This window comes from Taudactylus pleione, unplaced genomic scaffold, assembly GCF_031769625.1.
Source record: "Taudactylus pleione unplaced genomic scaffold, aTauple2 ptg000386l, whole genome shotgun sequence".
Classification (NCBI taxonomy): Eukaryota; Metazoa; Chordata; class Amphibia; order Anura; family Myobatrachidae; genus Taudactylus; species Taudactylus pleione.
The window spans coordinates 8,706,483-8,730,879 of record NW_028284787.1 but is presented as its reverse complement, the minus strand read 5'-3'; the positions used below and the strand labels follow the sequence as shown (position 1 = coordinate 8,730,879).

The following is a 24,397-nucleotide window of genomic DNA, read 5'->3' as shown; positions in this document are numbered from 1 at the left end:
AGACTTACATTTTACCACCAGTTAGGCCAGGGTAGTTTTGGAAAGGTAAGCAATGAAGTTCCAATAGTCACAGGGGAGTTACTGTATGTCTGAGTTTGGATGCTATTAGAAATGAGCAAAGCTGCAGCACAATTCCATTCAATCTGTCAGTTTTGATTTTGTATAAACATTCCATGTAATGATATTCTACAGCATACATGCCTACCCTCCCGGTTTTCGCGGGAGGCTCCCGATTTTTCGGGAAACCCCCCGCACCCCCGGAAGGGTAGGCATTTCTCCCGCATTCTGCCCACTTCCTAGTGAAGTGGGCAGAATTAGGAGAATACCCACGGCAATCGCGGGTCTCTGTGAAGGGGGCGGGGCTTAAGCTGTGATTCTGCATGAATCACAGCATTTGGCCCCGCCCCCTATGTAAATTGTGCCCAATCGCGGCAATTTAACCGCTAGGGGGCGGGGCTTAATGACGCGAATCGTCAAGCCCCGCCCCCGTCGGCCCCCTGCTGCTTCTCTTACCCGGGCTTCTCCCGGGAAGAGAATATTAAAGGTAGGCAACCCTGTTCTACAGGTCACGCATGCGCACAAGCTCCCCGACGATTGGCGGTAGGAGCTGGATAGGGGGGGAGGGATCCAAAAGGATCCCTCTTCGCAAACCAGACCTTCCTATAGGGAAGGAGCGGGTTGCGATGCCGAAGCAGCAGCATTCGCCATCTGAAGAAGGTGAATGATCCCGCAGTCAAGCTCCGAAAATATAATATTTTCGGAGCTTGATGAAGTCTGTCCCTGTACTAGTGTATGGGGACAGCGGGCCATTCCGCTAGAGGAAGGTAAGTAGGAGATATCTGCAATATCTCCTGCTTAACCTGCTTGATGAATGACCTGATAACTTAATATTTACAATTGCAGATGAAAATGTGCATTCTCACCTGCTTTTGTGAAAATTAAGTGATGATGACTAGGCCCCTTAATATTTTCCCTGATTTTAAAGAATTGATTCACCTGATCCTAAAGAAATAAATCTTCCCTGTGACTAAAAAACAAGAGATATGGTAAGAACTTACCTTTGTTATCTCTGTTTCTACGAAGTCCATAGGGTCCACAGGGTTGACCTTGGGGTATAGCTGGATCTGGATCCACGGGCACCACGCAGTTAAAGCTTTGCTGCTCCCAGGATGCACTTGGGTCCATCCTCCTCTATACCCCGCCCCCGAGCCCAGGCACCTCAGTTGGTAAGCAGCCAAGGCCGGAGGAGGAGACTAAACAGAGAGAAGGAAGACTGGAACACACAAGAAACCATACTCACAGAAATGGGAGACAGAAAACCAGTGACCAGCCACACAGCCCATATGAAGCCAGGTGTGTCAGGGCGGGTGCCCTGTGGACCCTATGGACTTCGTAGAAACAGAGATAACAAAGGTAAGTTCTTACCATATCTCTTGTTTTCTACTTCAGGGTCCTTAGGGGGTCCACAGGGTTGACCTTGGGGATGTCCCAAAGCAGTTCAACTAAGGGCGGGGACGCTCCTGTGCAGAAAGGAGAATCCTGAGAGGCGAAGGTGTCAAACGCATAGAACCTCAAAAACGTCTGAATGGAAGACCAGGTGGCCGCCTTACACAGCTGAACAGCAGAGGCGCCACGTCTAGCAGCCCAAGAGGGACCCACAGAACGAGTGGAATGAGCCTTAACAGAGGTTGGCACAGGTAAACCCTCCTGTGCATAAGCCTCACAAATAACGGAACAAAGCCAACATGCTAACGTTTGTTTGTTGGCAGGCCAACCCCTCCTGTGAAAACCAAAGAGGACAAACAATGAATCAGACTTCCTAACAGAAGCAGTCCGGTCCACATAGATTCTAAGCGCACAGACTACATCTAAGGAAGCCTCACCAGCGGAAAGATCAGGTGACTGAAAAGCTGGCACAACAAGTTCCTGATTGATGTGGAACTTTGAAACCAATTTAGGTGAAAACTCAGGACGAGTGCGGAGCACTGCTCTGTCCTGGTGAAAAATCAGAGAAGGAGGGCGACAAGAAAGCGCCCACCAACTCTGACACCCTCCTGGAAGAAGCAATTGCCAGGAGAAAAACGGTCTTTAAAATCAACCACTTGAGCTCCACTGACTCAAGAGGCTCTAAAGGAGGACCCTGCAGGACCCGTAGAACCACCGCCAAGTCCCACGGAGCCACAGAAGGCACGAAGGGAGGCGGGATTCGGAGAATCCCTTGGAAAAAGGTGTGAACATCTGGCAGTGTAGCAATCCGTCGTTGGAACCACACGAACAAAGCAGACACATGAACCTTCAGAGAGGCAAGGCGTAAGCCGAGGTCCAAACCTGATTGAAGAAATTCCAAGATCCTAGAAACTCGGAACACCTGAGGGTCATAGCTTCTGGACTCACACCACCACTGAAAGTAAGTGCGCCACACCCTGTGGTAAATCCGTGCGGAAGCAGGCTTGCGTGCCCTGAGCATGGTACTAATAGCCGAACCCGAGAAGCCCCGAGACCTTAAGACGGCTGTCTCAAGAGCCACGTCAAAGACAGCCGACCCAGATCCGGGTAAAGGCAGGGCCCTTGAGACAATAGGTCCGGACGCTGAGGAAGAAGGTACGGAGCATCAATGGAGAGGCTCCTCAGATCGGAGTACCAAGGACATCTGGGCCACGCCGGAGCCACCAGCATGAGCGTGCCGCCGTCCTGCTTGAATTTCCGCAGGACCCGAGGTAGCAGGGATATCGGAGGAAATAGATGCGCCAGGTGAAACATCCATTTCACCGACAGCGCGTCCACCAGACATGCGCCTGCGTCTCTTGTCCTTGACCCGTAAACGGGCAACTTGTGATTGTGACGGGAGGCCATCAAGTCCAGCTCCGGCAGCCCCCATCTGTCCACGAGTAGCTGAAACACCTCTGGGTGAAGCGACCATTCCCCGGGATGCACGTGGTGACGGCTGAGGAAGTCCGCCTCCCAACTGAGGACTCCGGGGATGAAGACCGCCGAGATCCCTGGAATGTGGCACTCAGCCCAAGCAAGGATGTGAGACACCTCCGACATCGCAGCCCGACTGCGAGTTCCTCCCTGGTGGTTGATATACGCCACCGTGGTGGCATTGTTGGACTGCACCTGAACCACCCTTCCGTGAAGAGCGGAGCCGGACAACTGCAGGACCCTGTATACCGCAGTTCCAGGATGTTGATGGGGAGAAGTGCTGCTTCCGCAGACCAACGACCCTGAAGTGACAACGAGCCGGTCACTGCCCCCCAACCCCCCGAGACTGGCATCCGTCGTGATCAGTACCCAGTCCGGGATCCAAAAGGGGCGCCCCTCGACCAGATGAGCTGTCTGAAGCCACCAAGCCAAGACTGACGAACCTCCAAAGACAACACCAGCATCTGAGAGCGGATCCGGTGAGGTAACCCATTCCATTCCGATAGAATCAGCCCCTGCAGGGGCCGTGAATGGAACTGGGCAAATTCCACCATGTCGAATGTCAACACCATGGACCCCAGAACTCTCATAGCCGAATGGACCGACAGACGGCAACTGCTCAGGCAACTGTGTATCCGCAGCTGTAGGGAGGAGACCTTGTCCGGAGTCAGGAAGATCCTTTGCTGACGAGAATCCAGCAGGGCTCCCAAATGAACCATCCGCTGTGATGGAATCAGGGAGGACTTTCTCCAATTTATCAACCACCCGTGCGCTTTCAGGCAGGCGATCGTCAGGTGGAGATGTTGAAGCAGTACCTCGGGGAGCTCGCCAGCAACAGGAGGTCGTCCAGATATGGCAGCAGCCGTATATTCTGGTTCCGAAGATGTGCGGCCATGACTGCCATAACCTTTGTGAATACCCTCGGTGCCGTGGAGAGGCCAAAGGGTAGCGCCCGGAACTGATAATGATGCTGAAGGATAGTGAACCTCAGATACCGTTGGTGCGAAGGTGCTATCGGAACATGGAGGTAGGCATCCTGGATATCCAGGGACACCATGTAATCCCCAGGTTCCATCGCCAGAATGATGGAACGTAACATTTCCATCCTGAATTTGGGAACCCTGAGGAATTTGTTCAGAGACCAATTTGAGGATAGGGTGATGAGAACCATTGGGTTTCTGCACCAGAAACAGAGTAGAGTAGTACCCTGTCCCTCATTGTGAATGAGGAACGGGAACAATGACCCCTGCTTTCAGCAAGGACTCTATAGCCTCCTGAATCTGTAAAGCCTTGGTTTTGTCCTGAGAAGGACTCGTGCAGAAAAACTGGTGGGGCGGTCTGTGCCGAAAAGACAGGGCGTACCCCTGGGTGACCACTTCTCGAACCCAGGCATCCGTGGTGGTATTGTTCCAGCACTGGGCAAATTGAAGAAGTCGGCCTCCCACTCTGGGGTCCCCCAGAGGGAGGCCCGTCCCATCAGGCAGAAGGTTTATCCTCCTGCTTGGAAGAAGGTCGCCTGGCACTCCAGGCCTGCTTCTTGGGCTTAGAGGCGGTCTTGGTCGCCGACTGCCATGGGAAGGACTGACCTTTGGCCTTGCCCTGAACCCGAAAGGACCAAAAGGCGGAGCTTCGTACTTTGGCAGGTGCTGAAGCCAAAGGGAGGAAGGCTGATTTAGACTTAGCCAGAGTATCCACTATTTTGTCCAAGTCTGGACCAAAAAGCAACTCTCCATTAAAAGGTAAAGCCTCCAGGCCCTTTTTGGAGTCTGCGTCAGCTCTCCAGGACCGCAGCCACAAAGACCGACGCGCCGACACAGCTGCAGCCGACACCCTAGAGGTCAGCAGGCTTGCATCTAACGATGCTTCCCCAATGTAGGAAGCCGCATCTCTCATTTGTCCTATCAATGCTCTCTGGATATCCAGAGCATCATCCGGAAAGGTATCCTCCAAAGCATTGGTCCAGCTCTCGATGGCCTTAGCCTCCCAAGAGATGGCCATGGATGGACGGGCCACTGCCCCAGAGAGAGAGTAGATAGACTTTAAACAAGTCTCCACTTTCCTGTCCATGGGATCCTTCAGGGAGGAGTTAGACGGTAAAGGCAACGTAGCGCTTTTAATTAAGCAGGTGACATGGGAATCCACCGCAGGCGGAGTTTCCCATTTCCTGCAATGAGCCTCAGGAAAAGGATAGTTGGATGCGGTTGGAATCTCTTGCTGGGCAACTGCCAGGCCCCCGTCATATGATCCGTCAACTGGTCGGACAGGGGAAAAACAGTCGAAGCTACTTTGGCCTTTTTAAAATTAGGATACTTCGACCTGGGAGCCGACGCATCCTCCTCTATATGAAGGATGGCCCGCACCGCCCTAACCAATGCCGGCACATTAATGGAGGACTTAGTCTTCACCTCCCGGCATCTGAGTCAGAGTCCTCATGGACCTCTCCGTCATCCAAAGACACGTCTGTGTCCATGAACTGCACTGCCAGTGAAGCCGGAACGGGTCGCTTGGACGCCTTTGGGGGCAAATCACTCTGTAACATCGACTGAAAAGCCAATGACGAGGCCGCCAGGCTCTGAACAGAGCTGGAGAGGACATCCACCCAGGGAGGGGGTACCGCCTGAGGATACCCCTGAAAGGGTACCATTGACTGCTGCGTCACCGTGGGAGACTGCACGTACACAGGCAATCCTGCATAAGGACCCACAGTCTGAGACCCGGGCGGAGACTGCACCAGATGCGTAACACCCAGGGAACGGGGGATGGTAGGCTGGGGCAACGCCCTAGAAGGGACCGCAGTCGGGACCGCAAACCGGTCCGCTATCGACGCCAGCACTTGAGTAAACATCGCCCAAGGAGGATCCTGCGCCACCGGGGGTTTAGAGGGACCGGGTACCAGCTGGCACCGCCCGCACAGACCTGAGACAAATCCACCCCATCAACCCCTGCCGAACAGCGCCGGCAGGAAAACACAGTAGCCACGGAGCGCTCATTCTCCTCATCAGACATGACACAATAACTTTGCAATAACTATGTATCACCGAAAAGAGGTGAGGCGAATAACACCTGCACACTCCCAAGTATGCAACACAAACAGCCCACAATATGGCACTGTGTAGCACACCACTGTATGTGACGGACCTCACAAATATGTAGATCTATATAAGTGAGGTACACAGAAAGAACACCCCTCCCCAACGCACCTGCGGGCCGTAGGAGAAGGAAAGGGATAGGTATAAGATGACAGTCAGCAGAAAATTGGCACAAACAGCAGCACTAGCAAAAGTCACATACCATGCAGGAAGTTATACTCACAGCACCTTTCGCTACAATCAACCTCCCAGATTCAGTGTCTGGGAGGGCTATAGCGCTGCAAACACTGTCCTTTGCAGGGGAGAGGTACGCAGGGGGACCGTCCACGCACCGCCTGGGAGATCTCTGCATTGCCACTGAGAAGATGGCCGCCAGAGAGCTCTGAGGAGGAGTGGCCGTAAGAGGAACAGCCCAGCGATGCCAGCACGCATGAGAGAAGGCGCGCTGGGCTGAGGGGAGGAGCCGCTAAACCAGGGAAGGCTGCCTCCCCTGGCTAGCAATTAACCCCAGGGACGCTGGTTCCCTTCCAGCAATTACTCCATGGTGGTCCAGTGGTCACGCGGGGTATGCCTGTGAAGGGGGAGCCCGCCGCTGCTACTAGCGCCGCCGGTCTGTCCCCAGAGACCAGCGGCTGAAGACTGCATTTCTACCCCCGCGCATAGCGCGAAGCGCTGCAAGCGGCTTACCTGGCCCCGTGCATCCAGCAGCAGTCAGTGGGAGGTCCCGGAGCCACGCTAGTACTGACTCTGGGGTCCCGCTGCAATCCCCAGATCAGTACTGGCGTCGCAGCGCCAGCGGGGCTGTTGGAGCGGCAGCGTGGACGTTCAGATGGACAGTCTGATGCTGCCGCTCTGAAGAAAGTAAAAATAAATAAATAAAATCTTTCTTAAAAAGAATAAAAAATAAAGCTTAGGGGCTGCTTATGCAGCCCCACTGCCCAGGGTGACCCGACTCCAGCCGCACTAACTAAAACTGAGGTGCCTGGGCTCGGGGGCGGGGTATAGAGGAGGATGGACCCAAGTGGCTCCTGGGAGCAGCAAAGCTTTAACTGCGTGGCGCCCGTGGATCCAGATCCAGCTATACCCCAAGGTCAACCCTGTGGACCCCCTATGGACCCTGCAGTAGAAATTAGGTTTTACCGCCGCTGAAGAAAAAAATGCTGCTCCCATTATATATAGTTACTTAACATCTTTATTCTTTCTTGGTCTGATCAAATTCAGGGGGAGGGTGGTAATCCATATGGGAAGGAATAAAAACACATGGGGGCAAATTCAATTAGTCTCGGATTGAGTCGCGCAATCTGTTTCCACTGGTAAAGTGCTCGCAGTTATTTAATTACAAACCCACGAGCAGCAATGAAGTTAATGCTTATTTATGTTTGCTCTCCCCAGAGGTGTGAGCAGAAATGAGCATCATTTGTGGTGTCTGGGCTGCTCTTGGTTCTGTAATTGAATAGCTCTGGGTACTATTCCTGGGGAGCAGACCACTAATGGAATGAATGGTCCTACTCTATGGAGCACCCGACTGCAGGGGCTTAGCTATAGTGGGTGCATGGGGTGCTAATTCTATGTCGTCTGGAGCCTTAGGGGGCCAGCCAGCCCTGCACCCAGCTAATATAGGCCTCAGTGCTGAACAGTGCAGTAAGAACAGCTGACACAGTATTGAATACAGATATGGACAGTCTATAATATACTCACTATCAGGGCTGGCAACAGAAATCATGGGGCCCGGGACACACATTTTTTAGGGGATCCCATCCCAGGTTGCCTGGCAGGTACAGGCTAGCCACCTGAGAGTGTGCCTTACCTAAATGTAGTTTCTCTGGGGAACCTCTGAGCCACAGTGTCTCTCCATGCCCCACACTTACCTATTTCTATGTCTACCTGCCAGAGCATCTCTGCTTGGGTTTCTTTGGGTCAGCTCCACTCCTCAGCTCCCCATGTGCTGGATCCTCCCTTAACTCTCGGTGCTGGCTTGACTCCGCCGGCTACTTGATTCTCGACGTACTTAACCTAAGCAGCATGGGGACTGGTATTAGCTCCTTTGCATAAGCATATTTTATATATAACACATAAGCTCCCCATCCCAGACTGTGCTTCCATATACCAATGTGCTCCCCCATCTAACACTATACTCTCGCATAGCTCATCCCTCAATGTGCTCCACCTATCCCCATCCCACACTGTGCTCTCCTATCCCCCACTATGCTCTCCCATTCCCTGCCCCACACTGTGCTCTCCTATCCCACTGTACTCTCCCATTCCCCGCCCCACACTGTGCTCTCCTATGCCCCGCCCCACACTGTGCTCTCCTATCCCCCACTATGCTCTCCCATTCCCTGCCCCACACTGTGCTCTCCTATCCCCCACTGTACTCTCCCATTCCCCGCCCCACACTGTGCTCTCCTATCCCCCACTGTGCTCTCCCATTCCCTGCCCCACGCTGTGCTTTCCTATCCCCCACGGTGCTCTCCCATCCCACTGTGCTCTCCCCATCTGAAGTGGATAGATTACAGTATTTGTACCTTGATGTCATCAGTTACTGTCCAACGTAATTCCGTGCTATCTATGTGGACATAGGGGGGAATATAAACCTGTGGCGAGTGAAGTGAGCCACCATACCCAAAGCGTGGTGCTCTCCCATCCCCCACTGTGCTCTCCCATCCATCACTGTGCTCTCTCATCCCCCCTCTCACACTGTGCTCTCCCATCCCCCACTATGCTTCCCAACCCTATCCCACATTTGGTGTTCTCCCCTCCCCCCAGGCTGCACCTACCTGCTGAAGCTTCCTGTCTATCTTCTGCAGTGCTGAGTCCAGACTGCTGCTGGGCGGGACTGGAGACAGTGGAGAAGCTCAGCACTGGGGGTGGGGGCGGGGCTGCCTAATGACTGCTTCTTTCTCTCAGCCAGTGATCTGAGGAGATAGTTCAGTTTACATCAGACTCCTCAGATCACTGGCTGGTAGATAGAAGCAGTCATTAAGCAGCAGTCCCGCCCCCACCCCAGTGCTGAGCTTCTCCAAGCCCCAGCGTGGCCAGCAGTGAGTGACTCAGACCGGGCCAGCCCTGCTGCAAATGTGTATGTAGCGTGCGGCCAGCAGCAGGTAATTAGGAAGATGGCACCCTGCCCCCCTGTGGCCCTGCTCACTGCTCACCACTGGATTTGCTGCTGCACTGATCAGCACAGCCCGTACATGCCTGCACCCTGCTGATCACTGCAGCAGCGCAGGCAGCGGTACACTCCGGGGCCCCCTAGGATCTTGGGGCCCGGTACACTAGTACCCCTGGACCGCCCCTGTTGCCGGGCCTACTCGCCATGAGGGATACAGTCAGTATCCCGGTGGGCGCGATGCCGACACTGATGTTACCACCTCCGGCTTCCTGTCATTTATCACAATCCAAGTGATGACAAGGTAAGTAGCGGGGTGGGGGGGAGGGTTAGGCACTAGAGGAAGGGTTAGGCACTAAGGTGGGAGGGTTAGGGTGCGGGGCGGAAGGGATTAGGTCAGTTACTGGGGGGGAGGTTAGGGTTAGGCACCAAAGAGGGACGGTTAGGGTAGTGAGTGTCTGTATGCTAGCCCTGTCTGGATGCCGGTGTCAGGATTATGACAGCCGGGATCCCGACTGCCGGCATCCCATACCGATTCCCACCATGATACTAGTGTAATCAATACTCTATATTGTATACACTAGCCCATATAATGCTGGCCATACACACTGCAATTATCGGGACGATCCGCCCGGTATCGGCGGATCGCCGCGATAATTATAGCGTGGGGGGGGCGACCGAGGGTTAAATATTGCTCGGTCGGGCATGCTGGATTGTCCAGCATGCCCGTCCGATGCGATATTTACCCGGTAACTGTCGACCGCATCGGGCAGTGTATGCCCAGCGCGGCCGACAGACAGACATTTCCTGTGTTCCTTCCTATGGAAGGAACAGGGAAATGTCTCCTCCCCCGGGGGCGGAGCGCAGATGTCGGGCTATACACTGTGAGATTTCTCTCACTGTGTATGCCGCGGACATCTGCGGCTGGCAGCCGGCCAGATCTTGCCGTGTATGCCCAGCATAAGATGTGAAGAACACTAATGCTGGCCATACACTGTCAGATAAAAATATCTGTCTGACCGACAGACCAATTTAAAAGCAACAGATATCTTGCCCATACACTGACAGATAAAAATATCTGTCTGACCAACAGACCAATTTAAAAGCAACAGATATCTTGCCCATACACTGACAGATATTTTAACACTACCAACAGATTTTTTCAAACAAAAATCTGCCAGGCTCTGTCATATTTTTGTTCCCTCACAGGGGAGAGACAAAAGAATTTGCACTTTAGCAACTATAAAATATGCTGACCCCCATTTTCAAGTACCCCAAATTTGCTGGGCATAGTTATTTTCGCCCCCCAAAAATTCTAAATGCTCTTCTGCATCACTTTCTTCAAAGTCGCATTTATGCACTTTCCGCGGCAATTATAAACCACGACTTCGTTCAGTAGTTATAAATGTCTACACATCTTTAGGGGGGTCCCTAGAATATTTCCCGATAATTCCCGTTTTTGTTGAACCTGTAAAAAAAGTAGCAAAAATTAACAAAAAAAATTACATAAGGTCCCCCCCCAAAAGGCAAACCAGCCCCAGGCTTGCCAGCCAGTGGTGGTTTCTAAAAATACGGGGAACAAAATGTGTAGGGTTCCACCATATTTTAGAAACCAACACCAGGCTGCAGGGACTAGTGCTGGTTTTAAATATAGGGTGCAAAAAAGACGTGGGGTACCCCCTATATTTAAGGCCAGCACCAGACCCAACCGACCGGGGTGTAATGCCACAGCCAGGAGACCCAATCACCGGGGCTCCAGGTCCAAAGCATTACACCCCAAGTCGGTCAGCGCAAGCCGGAGATCTCGGGGGAGTCGGGTACCCCCCAAAAAAGGGTCCCCCCTCTCCCGAGCACCACATGCTTACGCTGAAGCCTGGGGCTCATCCCCATACCCGTGGAGCGGTGGGTATGGGGGTAATAGGGGGGCCAAATAATGTAGCACTATTGTACTTTACAGTGGAACTACAAGTGCCAGCATGCCTGCCATTTTGCACTTGTGGAACTACAAGTGCCAGCAGACATGCGGCACGTGTAATTACGCACACCTACCCATTCACAGATACTTACCTATACCAGATGTTCTGTCCCCTTCTCCACGTAGAATATCCAAAAAAAATGGGCCTGCAAAGAAAGATTTCATACTCACCTACATCCAGCGCTGGTCTCCGCAGTAATCCATGGGTGTTTAAAAACAAAAAAACGTCCTTACCCGATCCACGGAACACAGCTATCTGTATGTGTGTTGTCACACATACAGATAGCTCCCGAATGGCAGCTCTCGGCTCTTCACGGGGCATTGCAGTCCCGTGAGCAAATCAGCGGTCGCGCTCACTGTAGATCGCCCGCTGATTTGCTCCGGCAACTGACAGTTCCCACGTGGTGTGACTCCACGTGGGAACTGTCAGTAGCCGGAGCCAATCAGCAGGCGCTCTACAGTCAGCGCGACCGCTGATTGGCTCACGGGACTGCAATGTCAGAACAGCGCTGTCTTACCAAACTACTCACTGCCTAGACTTCAACTAATCTATGACGCCGGAAGTGAACAGCAGCTACCCGGAAGTTCGTCGGCTCAGCGCATAGCTCTGCAGTCCCTGGGGATAGGAAGGTGAGTCAATGCACATGCAGAGAACTGGGGGAAAAGTTGGTCGCTCGGGCAGTGACCGCATACACTGCCCGATGCGGCCGACTACAAACTTGCAAATATCGCATCAGTCCGACATGCTGGTCGATTCGGCATGCCAGACCGATCGATATTTTGATCTTGGTCGCCCCCACACACAGTACAATTATTGGGGCGATCCGCGGATATCGGCAGGATCGCCCCGATAATTGTATAGTGTATGGCCAGCATAAGCAGGGCGCTAATCCATCAATAGAATTATTACATACTTTATAGCAGCAAACACCTGTGAGCCTGTGTAAGCTCACAAAAAGGCTAGAAACTTGTTACTACAAAATATATGGAAATATATGGCGTTTCGCTTCTCTATTGGAGGCTTTATCAAAGAGCATATTTGTAGTAATTTATTGTCATTTATTTTATTTGATATAAATGATTTAATTATTTTAATTGGTACTACAATGAGGCATACAACTGTGGCAGTCGGGAAGCCGACAGTCCAAATGCCGACCGTCGTCATCCCGACTGTCTAATCCCGGCACGGGTCTAACGAGAAGCGCAGAAATCCCGACGCCTGTCAATTTACCTACGGCGGGAGTCTGACGCCCGGCATGCCGATCGAAGGTAAGCTGGACGGCGGGCGCGGACAGCCACGGGGGGAGAGGGTAAGGTTAGGGGCTCCTGGGGGAACTTAGGGTTAGGCACCCCCCTGGGAGGATTAGGCTAGGGGAAGGGGGAGTTAGGGTTAGGCACCGCCAGGGGGAGGTTAGGGTTAGACCCCCCCCACCCCGGGAGATTTAGGTTTAGGCTGCAGGGAAGGAAGGGTTAGATTTAGGCACTTACAGGGGGGGTTAGGCATTTGGGGTGGAGGTTAGGCACCCCTAAGGGAGGGTTAGGTTGGCAAATAGAGAAAATACTTACCTGTTGGGATCTTCACTGCCGGTCTTCTGCTGTCGGGATTAGAACCGCCAGATATGCCTCCAACGGTATTCCATACCGATCGGTCTGAGAGATGTAAGATCGAAGGCTGTCAATTTAAGCCTAAGGGACATTAAACCACAAGTGTTTTGAGTGTTGACAGTTTAATAACGTGTTGGATATTGCCCCTTTAAGTTTAGCTGGTCTTATGCAGCCAATGAATGTTTCATGGGGAGAGGTCTAAGAGTATATAATGGGGTGATGTATGCAAATCTGCCTCTTTGTTACAGTTTTTTTTTTCCAGGACAGGGAAGTATAATGTTTTGTGAATCTCCTATATAAATCTCCTTTGCTTTTCTCTTTCTCCTGTTCTGTTCCCCTATACTTTGATTCTATTCCCTTATTCTTTCATGCTTTCCCTCAATCTTCTATCCCACTGTTCCTGGTCTCTCCCTCTTGCCTTCCTAATGTCCCCCATCGCTCCTCTGTGTCACTGCCAGCTGTATGTGGGGCGAACACAGCGGCCTCCCGTGCTGCCCATCACTCTCCTTCCTCTCCCTCCCCTGCAGGCCGCCGCGCTTATTGCGGAAAGGGCCTGAAGCGAGTAGAACAGCTATGGCCGCAGCTCTCAGCCTTGCCCTTTTATATTTGCTGTACGGAGGCGGCCGGTGGTATACGCCGCCTCCAATCGTGCCTACACGTGGTGCTCGGCGCAGCCGCGTGCCTTAGCACAGCCGAGGCCGGAAGCTTCGGCCCCGACTGAGCAGTGAGACAGAGCACGGCTCAGCATGTTGCCGCTGGCTCCGTCTCTATAGTTTTTAACCAGTGGCAGGCAGCGGTGGCTGCCCCGCTGGTTGATTCAATGAGCGGCCTGCGGGCTCTTGCGCGCCCGCGATTAGGGCCGCAAAGGGGGCGAGGACCCGAGTGTGGCCGCCATTTTAATACTGGGGGTGCTGCTGCTGCCTGCTCTAGGCGCGGCAGGAGGCCCTCCCAGGTACCACAGTCTGCCCTATTAGTGCCCCATATTGTAAAGGGCCATACAAATTCTTAGTATCCTCTTGGTAGTGTCACCTATTAACTAACTTCAGTTCCTGTTGATCTTTTAACATATGTCACTATGACATCTGGAAAACAATGAATATAGTTGTGCAGCCAGTAGTAAATAAATTGCAAAGCCAGTAATGAATAATGTGGTGCACCGACTAGGAGATCTGAAAAACATGTAATGAATGTAGTGGTGCAGCAAGTAGTAAATAAATTGGAAAGACAGTAATGAATATAGTTGTGCACCGACAGGGTGACCTGGAAAACATGTACTGTTCGGGGTGCAATGATATAGCCCATCTATAGGATTCATTATTAATACTGAATAATACCCTATCAAGTACAAAAAGAGACCAATCTGTACATCTATGTCCAGGGCAGTGCACGGTTTCTTTTTCTGCCCTCCCTCAGATTCCCCAACTTGCTCAGATGATCGGTAATGGAGCCCGCATATGAAATAAAAGGATTCAGCTCAGACCGGATGGCTCTACTTTTACATATAATTACTTACCGTGTCTGCTTGTACTGGTTGTATAGGCCAGAATTATTTCATTCTGTACATTCATATGATGTCTGTTATAGCTGATTTTCAGTGCTGATTATGCCCGCTTACTGGTAACATGTTAAAAATCAGGCATTTGAAAGTCCATCTGTAGAAATTCCGCATTTGCCTCTGAGCCCTGTCCCCTTTACAGACAAGAGCTGTTAGGTTTTCCCAAGCGGGAGGCACAGGCAGGCCCCTCCTGTGTATATATATTTATATATTGCAGAGGTCACGTGTATGACCAGTAGCGGTGGGCTCCCCACTACCGCAGTACGCAGTTACGCCAGCAGTTATTTAGTCTCCCAGGCATAGAGCTAGGCAGTCCTGGCTCTGATGACCCAGAGAGCTAACTGGTCGGCTGCCCAACACTGCGTCAGTTGTTACCAGAGTTGGGACCATGGCACTCGGGAAAAGTGTAGCGCCCCACCCCCCCCCTTCACACACACTTCTTGTACCTAACTGAGCTAGTGTGGTATGGCAAGCCTGCGGGGGAATACTGGAGTGAAGAGTTGAAACAGCAAACAGTGGCAGTTTTTTCTGCTGGGCATTGAGGTCCTATTGGTGTAATAGAATGCTTTAGTGATGCACTATCTGACATTAATGGGTAGCTGCTTTGATACTGCCTTATTTATGTATAGCACCTAGGATCTGACTTTTATCTACTTTGAATCATTATCAGTCAATAGAGGAGATTGTATGATGTATTCTGTAAATTTAAGTGAAGTGCTCAGAATATATGTTCTACGGTGAGATCCCACAGGGTGCACAGATTATTACTACAATTACTGCCCCAAGCAGCTGTCACTGGAGTGGAAACTCCTATAGGAAGCTCCATTCTCAGCTATGCTCCTACTTCGCAAATATACATTGCACCTATATTAATGTGAGTACTTCTAATTATGTTCTGTCTACCACCATTATTTCAGGTCTCCTAAAATATCCGTAACTTATTTAGGGTATAGTGCAAACTAACCAAGATAAAACAGGCGGCCGTCATACTAGGTAGCGCCCCATGCATTCCGGAACCCTGGGTGGCGCCCTCTGTCCATTTCATGCTCCTCTGTACCCACCTTTGCCACTCGCCTGGTTTGTTACACCCACGCCGGATGGATTGTCTCCTGTGGCTGTGGCGCACCCCCCACACACCCTCTGACCCAACTGCTACTATTGCTGCCCTCCATACGCTGTCATCTCGGGCCAGCATTTTTTGACCCTTTGCTAGCATCCCAGTCTTCCACGCCTGGGTCATCAATTGATCAGTCATCAGCAGTTGCTGCTTCCCCATTGCTTCCTCATGTTCAGATGCAGCTGGGCCCATTTGTTGGCCAGTGCTTGTTGCACCGGGGGGTTGGGGCTTGGGCGCCGGGTGAGGCGGCCTACTGCTCCTATCATAATTGGGAGGCGGGTTATTTCATTATATTTGCGGGGTGCTATCCGAAACCCGCCCTGTGTCCTCCTTATGTTTGGCAGTTCAGCATGCCGGCATTTTAGGTAGGTGGGTTGGCTGGAATGGGAGCGTTTTTTTCTGTTTTTCGTGGGCTCAGGCACGTAAGAGCTTGCAGAGTCATGCTGAAATTTATTTGGGATCTGTATTTGCAAGGGCGCTCGCTCACTGTAGTACGGCTTAATTTGAAGGCGTGTCTATTTTCTCTGCGTTGTATGACGGGCCTGGCCCCTTCAGGTCCTTCATAATTTCAGGGGCGTGCAGTGGTTGGTCCAGGTCGACCCCTAAAGCGATTGACTGCAGGTGTTCCATTGATATGTCCATGCTGATTGCTTTCCTTGCTGGCTGCGGTCTCTTCAGTTTGTTTTATTTTCAGCTTTGTATACTTGCTGTTTCAATTAGGTTTTTTGCCATGACGCTTCATGTAGCGTTTTTGTGGGCTGCAAATTAGTTGCCCCCTTTAAAAGGGCTGACCCACCACTCACTATTGGGGATGTAATTTATATACCTGGAAGCAATGCTAGGCCTTATACAGCGCTCCAGTGTGGACCAGGCTGGTAGAAGGCGCTGGCTTCACTTCAACCATATCCCATTCCTGCAGTATGTCCGGTGGCGCTGGCGCGCGCTTCTGTGCAGATGGATAGTTAATAGCTGGGTAGCCAATCAGGAGCTGTCTCTTACACTGTCAGCCAATCACACATTAGACCAGCTGCATATCCCAAATATTTCAAGTCTCTTTCTGCAAAGTGGAAAAATAGGTGCAATTCTTTGTCTAATGCACACTTAGCAAATGCTCCTCTCATCAGTATCTGCAAACTTTTACTTCCAACAATTAAGGTGCTGAGAGGGGGAGGAGGGTGGTGTATACTTTAAGATTCCTATCTCGGGGCCCACTTGGAGACCTTAAACTGGTGATCAGACCCTTATCCTCCCATCCATGGTCCCAGATAAATTGGATTATGGGTGAGGGAAGGTGACTGCAGAACAAAAGCTTCTTATTGGTCTTTTCCTATTCAGTAATCCAGCAGGTAATACACAATCACTGTGATACAGCAATGCATTTGCCTTTATGTTCCTGTGCTGCTTATGAGGCTGACTCTGTAATATTTCCTCTAGGTCCTGCTGGCTGCAGATTCCTATGGCAGTCACCATTTGGCCGTTAAAGTCATGAGCAAGAGAGAGCTGCTAGCGGAGGGCGAGGAGGATATGGTGTTTGTGGAGAGGAGGATATTAGAACTTGCATCGGGAAGTGCCTTCCTTATCCATGGGTACTTTGCTTTCCAGACCAAGGTACTGCTGTCATTATCGCTTTATTGCTCAATATATACACATATACCATATATCCTCAATTTCCTCTGCTGTGGCTTATCTTTCCTAGAAAGCAAATCTCATCTAATAATTTCCAGAAATCCTGGCATTCTGTATCTACAACACTTGGTGATATAGAGGTTAATGAAAATAGACAACAGAATTGAATGTTGTACCTGAGTATATGTCTGTCACATCAGACTCAGTGGCGGATCTAGACTTTTCTTTTAGGAGGGACTATTTAAGAGATAATACCTACTCCTCCCCTCTCTATTCATTATTCCTCCTACTTACAGTTCTACTACTCCCATTTGTAACAAGTTTTGAAAAAAACAAACATACGATGCGCTGTACAAAGCATCGCTTATGGGATGTGGCACATCCCTCATGTCTTTGAGTACATACCATGTTTCATTACCACCGTATGTACCAAGAATATCACAAAGGACAGCTCTCCTGATAAGAGCTGTCTTTTGTGATGGCTCCAGACAGAGGAACTTCCGGGTTTAACACCCTCCAGGCCACGGAGGGTGATGGAAGGGATCCGCTCCCAAGGGGAAGCTTCCCAATAAGAAGGCCATAGGCTTATATTGGGTAATGCCACCTGATGGTGGCATTACCCATCAGGACAAAGCACCAGAATGCATCGTATTCCAGTGCTTAGTACATTACATTTGGGGAATGCGGTAAAACTCCCAAAACTGCATTTTCGTGGATTTTACAGAATTTTTGCCTTTAATGCATCCCCCCCATTATCCTATGCTCCAGAGCCCCCCTTGTAATAATATGCTCCAGATACACCCAATAATATGCCCAACATACGCCCACCCCCCCAATAATTTGATCCAGACCCCATCCCCACATGACATAATATAATATGCTCCACACCCCCCTTGTAATAATATGCTCCAGACCCCACTTGTAATAATATGCTCCACACACACCAGCCCCACCTCCGCAGTAATAATATGCTCCAGATCCCCTCCCCACAAAATTATATTAATATGCTCCAGACCCCCTTGTAATAATATGCTCCACACGCCCACCACCCCCAATAACATGTTCCAACTCTCCCAATAATATGCTCCAGACACCCTCCCCACAAAATTATATATTAATATGCTCCAGACCCCGCCCACCTCCCCACACACATGTGCACTGCACCACATGGTGTGTATGTGTGTCCCCGGGCCCCCATAAAAATATGCTTCACTCACACAGTCAGAGTGACAGTCTGCAAAAAAGGGACAGAACCCGCCCTCTACACTCCATCCATGATCCGGCCACATTACTCCTGCACTGCTCTGCTGCTGAAGATGGCGCCAGTAGACGGACACTTCAGTGTCCTCAGATTCCTACTATTCATGTCAGAAATCTCTGAGCTCATGCGCAAAGGAGTTGCCGAGAGGAGAAGGCCCAGAGAGAGAGACGCTACACTGGCAGCCCAGCAGCAGCAGTGTCACCATCAGCAGCAAATCTGAGTCGTCTGTCTGTCATTGTCGGTGCTGCAGGCCTGCCCAGCTGCACTGTCTGACACTGGCAGTGTAAATAAGTGGTCAGGGCTTCAGGCTGTGTGATCACCCTTATCCCTTTCCCCCTCCCTGTATCCGCCACTGGTCAGACTAAGAGGTCTATTTACTAAGCAGTGTTAGGAGACAGTGAAAAGTGATGAGAAAGTGATAAGGTGCCAGGCAATCAGCTCCCAACTGTCATTTTTCAAACAGCCTGTGAGATAACAGTTGGGAGCTGATTGGCTGGTACCTTATCACTTTCTTATCACTTTTCACTCTTGTCTCCTAACACTGCTTAGTAAATAGACCCCTCAGTGCTGCAGTTTTATATTCATGTACACAGCTATTTTGTATCTCCTGCCACATTTACTTAGTGCTGGGACCTGGCTGTTTACTTGGTTTAAATATTTAGTTTGGATGTATTATTTATTATACCACCATCACTGCTATAACACATTCCTCCCCCACTGCAAAAACATGCTGTATATCTTCCCCATCCTTCCCAACTTACCTACTTTTAAGTTGTCCTCTTTGGGAGAAGCCAGAAAGGAGATGAAGGTGGGCAGTGAGGGGGGTGGGTCCGGACTACTAGTGCACATTTGAATAGGGGGCAGGGCCAAATGATGTAATTATCATAGAATTGTGACTTTAAGCCCCGTCCCTCCTGACAGACTGTGAATTCTCGGTAAGGTTCCTACCATTCTGCCCACTAGTGCCTACTCTTCCGGGGGGGTGAACTGCCTGAAAATTCGGGAGCCTCCCACGGGTTCCGGAAGAGTAAGCAAGTCCCATGCAGGCAGGGACACACATGCAGGCAGGGACACACACATACATAAATACAGGCATGAAGGGTTACACATACATACAGGCAGGGAGGGTGATAGACATAACTGGGGTACCTCTCTCACCTTAATGTGGACCCTGCAGCTTCTTCCTCATCGACATTCTGCTGTAGCCCCGCCCTCTGATGAGGTCAGATGAACATGTGCTGAGCTTCACCAATCAGGGCTCAGTACAAGCTCCTCTGACCACAGAGTCTCTCACTAGAGCAGCAGGAAGGCAGGACAGGATGCTGCTGCTGCTGCTCTGTATCACAGCATCTGGAAAGCTGTCACCTACTTGACAGCTGCTTCCGGAGTCCGACTTCAGGGCACCCTCTGGTAACTAAGGCACCTGGAGCTCCGAAACCGCCCTCCCTATGCCCCTGCTCCCATGCAGTAATACTCTTGTGAGACCATGCTCTACTATAGGACAGTAATGGTCTGGTGGCATATCACAGTGTAGCTCATTCATTCTTGCTGTTTGACTGACATTACTTATAAGAGGCCCCATTGCAGCTGTGTGGGTGATTGCAGAAAGCCAAACTCAGACTCAGGACAATGCAAAAAAGGACAGTTACAGGGAGACAGCAGTAATTCTGTACCGGGTATCCATGCATCTGTCCTGCTTCCTGCATGAAGAAAAGAGTGGCTTTGCCTGTGTTATGTGGCCCATAGATAGAGACAGGGTCAGACTGGCCCACGGGGGTACAGGGGAAATCTCCAGTGGGCCACACTGCCTGAGGGCCCCCCTCCCCTTCTAATGTCAAGTTTCAGACAGTGCACTTGAATTATACATTGTTACTTTATTATAGGGTCAGTTATCTGGTAGAGCAGGACCATGGATGAACAGACCATGCACTGTAGTATCCATGTTGTCCGCAGGCTATCTCCTCTATAATGGCTGGCCAAGCATCCATTTTGGCTGGCCACAACCCTTAAGTATGGGCCCCTACCGCTGCCTTCCCCCAGTGGGCCCTTCATGCCCTACAGTCCAACACAGGATAGGGGATCAATGCCTTAGATAATAGCTTCTAATGCTAATGTAGTTATGTAGCCCTTCTGCAATTATTAATTCATTGAGATGTTTTGCTTTAGATCCCATTTGTTCCCTCCTGGCTTCCCCGACATGTGTAATGATACTACTGCTTCTTCCATAAACAGGAGCATGTGCTTCTTGGCATGGAGTACGCATGTGGTGGGGATTTCCATCAGCTCCTCACAAGGGAAGGCCGCCTTGACATCCCCAATGCAAGGTGAGGATATAGAATGATATATTGTAAAAGCAACTAGATAGAGGATGGACTTAATGAACGTTTTCTTCTGATGTATAGAAATAGATAACACAGCGGCCTATTCATCATCGGAGGCCGTATGGGCCCCGATGATTAAGGAATGGTCTCTCTGCGAGGGATACTAAACTATCCAACTCGCAGCAGCGGGAAACTTGACACAGGAGCAATTCATTATTGCTCCGGTGTGGGGACAGCTGCCCCCTCGGTTGGTATCACAGCTACAGAAGTAGCTGCATTACGTACCTCTTCTCAGAGATCACGCATGCGCAAAGCCACCAGGGAGGTAGTGAGGAGGTGGTGGAGGATCCACTCGGATCCCTCTTCACATCCCCAGAACTTCTTCCCATAGGAAGGAGCGGGGATCCAAGAACAAGCACCATCTGAAGATGGCGCTTGTTCTCGAAAGCAAACTCTGAAAACTTTCAGTTTTTGAAGTTTGCTGAATATAAGGTGGTCCTACCGGACCCCTGATGATGAATGGCCCGGTAACCTAAACTAGCATTTCCACATGGTTACCGGGCCATTTATCGTTTGATGAATAGGCCCCCACAGTGTTTAAAAGCATACATCTTTGTTATATCTTAGAATTGGGATATCAGTAATATTATCAGGGAAAAACAGATGTGACATAACTGTAAAGCTGTTTTATCAAAGTGTGCAAACATGTCACCGATCACAGCTAAGTCTTTCACACTGGAGTGTTGCATACCCGGATAATATGGTGGATGACATATCATATCCGTGGTACACATCAGATTGATGTCATGAAGGATGGAATGATTCCTTGTTCCGTTCTTCATTACCTTGCACTGAGTCACATGCGATATCATCCAGTTAGCCGTACAGTACGGCCGACTATAAGATACCATTGACAACCGCGGGTGCATGCAGATTGGCCATAAAGATGTGTCCACATACATCTATCCTCCATGCTCTACAAGTCGCGTCACAAATAATGCAGGAGCATCGTGTGCCTCGGTAGCGCTGAGCGTCTTTCGTGCAACTTTTTACCTTCAAATGCGTCCTATTCACATAGTGATACAAATAGCTAGCACAAGCAGCTTCTGCTGATTAAAATGATATGCAGCATTACAGTGTTGTAATGTAGCGTTTGTGTCAGCCTCTGTAACACTGTAATGTAGTGTTTTGCATGCAGATACATCTGGAGACGCACAGAGAATATAGGCATGCTGCATATAATTTTAATCAGCAGAATCACTGTGGGAATAAGATGCATTTGAAGGTAAAAAGTTGCACAAAAAGATGCTTGGCGCTACCAAGGTATGCTACGGCATGGCGCGATTAAAAGGGCTGTTTAATGTGCAAGGAGGCTAGATGTATTAATATTATTATCCTCTATTTATATGGCGCCACAAGTGTTCCGCAGCGCCTTACATAGTACATAGAACTAATATGTATGAAGACACATCTGTACACACTCAACGATCCTACCGATATGTCATTCCGATTCTGCTTGAAACTACATTTCGGGCCGATATCACTCCAGTTAATAAGGTGTGGTTTAGTATGTGGTTTTCAAACCACCACTCATCAGATGTGGTTTTTAGAAGCAAACTGTTGCATTTAGTATTCCATGGTTTGAAACTCAATCCACATCCAGTGTTTAGCAATTTGTAAACCCCTAAACCACATACGGTTTTACCCCAGCCTACCTCAGGGTAGAGCTTGGCTGCTTGCACTGAGGGCCTGATTCAGAGCCGAGCGCTCTGACCAGAGCGCTTGCTCTGAATCAGGGCCCTCTTACCTGAAAATGGAGCGGCCTCTTGGACGCTCGCATAGCTGTGGGTGACCACCCACAGCTATAGCGAGCGTCCATGATGATGGTTGCGATGGTCAAGACCATCGCGACCATCGGGCTTGCGACGGAGACCCTGCGGTAGGGTCTCACTGCCGCAAGCCCTGGAGTGATTTTGGCTCTATCAGAGCCAAAATCACTCCCACTGACATCACTACTGATGTCAGTGGGGCCGGCTTCAGATGGTAGGCGTTCCCATGGGAACGCCTCCATCTGGCAGAAACACCCCCGGCACGCCCACCAAAGGGGGCGTGCTGTCCATCAACATCGACAGCACGCCCCCTTTGGTGCGAGACCCGGAGCGACGGCTACCCCGTAGCTAGCCGGGTCTCGCACATGCGCACGACGGAGCTCCCTCTGTCGTGCGCATGCGCAGTAGGGCACCATCGACCCGCTTGCGAGCGTCCTACGCTCGCGAGCGGGTCTGAATCAGGCCCTGAGTCTCACCTTCACCAATTATATGTATCTGGTTGGTACTGCTAATAATATAACCATGGCTAGGGCAGCTCTCTCCTCTCTCTCTCTTTCTCCCTCTGCCTCCCTCCTCTCTCTCTTCTCCTCCTCTCTCCCTCTCCTCCATTTCCCTCTCTCTCTTGCCCTCCTTACTCTCTCTATTACACTCCTCTCCCACTCCCCTTCTGCTTTCTATCTCTCTCTCTCCCCCCCACTTTCTCTCTTCTCCTCCCTCTCTCCCCCCCTCCTACCACTATATCTATTTTCTCTCACTCTCATTCCCACCTCCCTCTTTCCCCCACCACACTCTGGCCCTGATTCAGACCGGCTCGCTGACGGAGGCAGCTCACAGATCTGAAGGGCGTTATTCTTTTTTTTATGTGTCTGGCCTCCTGGTCGCTCGCTAAGCTGTGGGTGACCACCCTCAGCTTTAGCGAGCAGCCAGGTGATGGTCGCGATGGTCGTGACCATCAGGGCTTGCGACGAGACCTTTGTGGTGGGGTCTCGTCTGCCGCAAGCCCCAGTGAGCTTCCGACTCTAATAGAGCCGGAAGCTCACTACTGACATCACTTGTGATGTCAGTAGGGCCTCCCCCAAATGGCCGGCATTCCTTCGGGAACGCCTCCGTTTGGCCAGCCACACCCCTCCCGCCTACAAAACGGGGCGAGCTGTCGATCAACATCGACAGCCGCCCCTTTTGTAGCGAGCCCCGGAGCGAGAGAATTTCTCTCTCGCTCCGGGGCTTGTGCACGTGCAGCGTGTGCACTGCCCGGCCATCAACCCGCTTGTGAGCGCTTAGCGCTTGCAAGTGGGTCTGAATCAGGCCCTCTCTTCTCCTCCTCCCTCTCTCTCCCTCCTCCCTCTATATCTTACTTCCCTCTCATTCTCACCTCCCTCCCTCTATTCACAATGCTGGAGGGGGTGAGAGGCTGAGTCCGTGGCAGCCAGTGAGAGCTGTGAGGGGAGGACAGGTAGGGCCTTGCTCCAGTTCTCACTGCATTTGCATACAAATTGTCAATGTTTCTTAGAAATGTTTGATAAGTGACTGCAATATAGCATACTTGCCTACCCTCCTGATTTGGTCGGGAGCCTCCCGAAAATCAGGTGTCGCTCCCGACCTCCCGGGAAAGCAGGCAAGCCTCCCGCGATCAGCGACACGTCCGCCCCCCCCCTGCACTTACTATAAAAATCCCGGCAGCGGAGGGGCCAGTGACGCGATTCGTGCTGAATCGCGTCATCACGGCCCCGCCCCCTGCCTCACAGTGCCTTTAAAAACGGCATTGTAAAGAGGGGGCGGAGCCGCGATGACGTGATCGCGATGACACGCCCCCATGCTCCGCCCCAAAATGCATGTCAGCGCCGGGCCACGCCCCCTTTTTGCCGCAACCCGCCCCCCGCAAAGAAAGCCCGGCAGCTCCCTCCTGGAAGGTGGGAGTGCAACGTCGGCTTGTATGCAATATAGTGCAACATCAGACATGTTCATGTGCTAATATTAACAAACATGGT

General features: G+C 51.0%; 1 long non-coding RNA gene across 1 annotated transcript; it reads left to right on the top strand.

Annotated features, from left to right (window-relative positions):
• On the top strand, positions 1-20,576 carry LOC148507724 (uncharacterized). The gene is made up of 3 exons (XR_015869667.1): positions 1-45; positions 16,807-16,980; positions 20,492-20,576. It is a non-coding gene; the product is annotated as an uncharacterized LOC148507724 (long non-coding RNA).
• Positions 20,577-24,397: the final 3,821 nt, after the last annotated feature.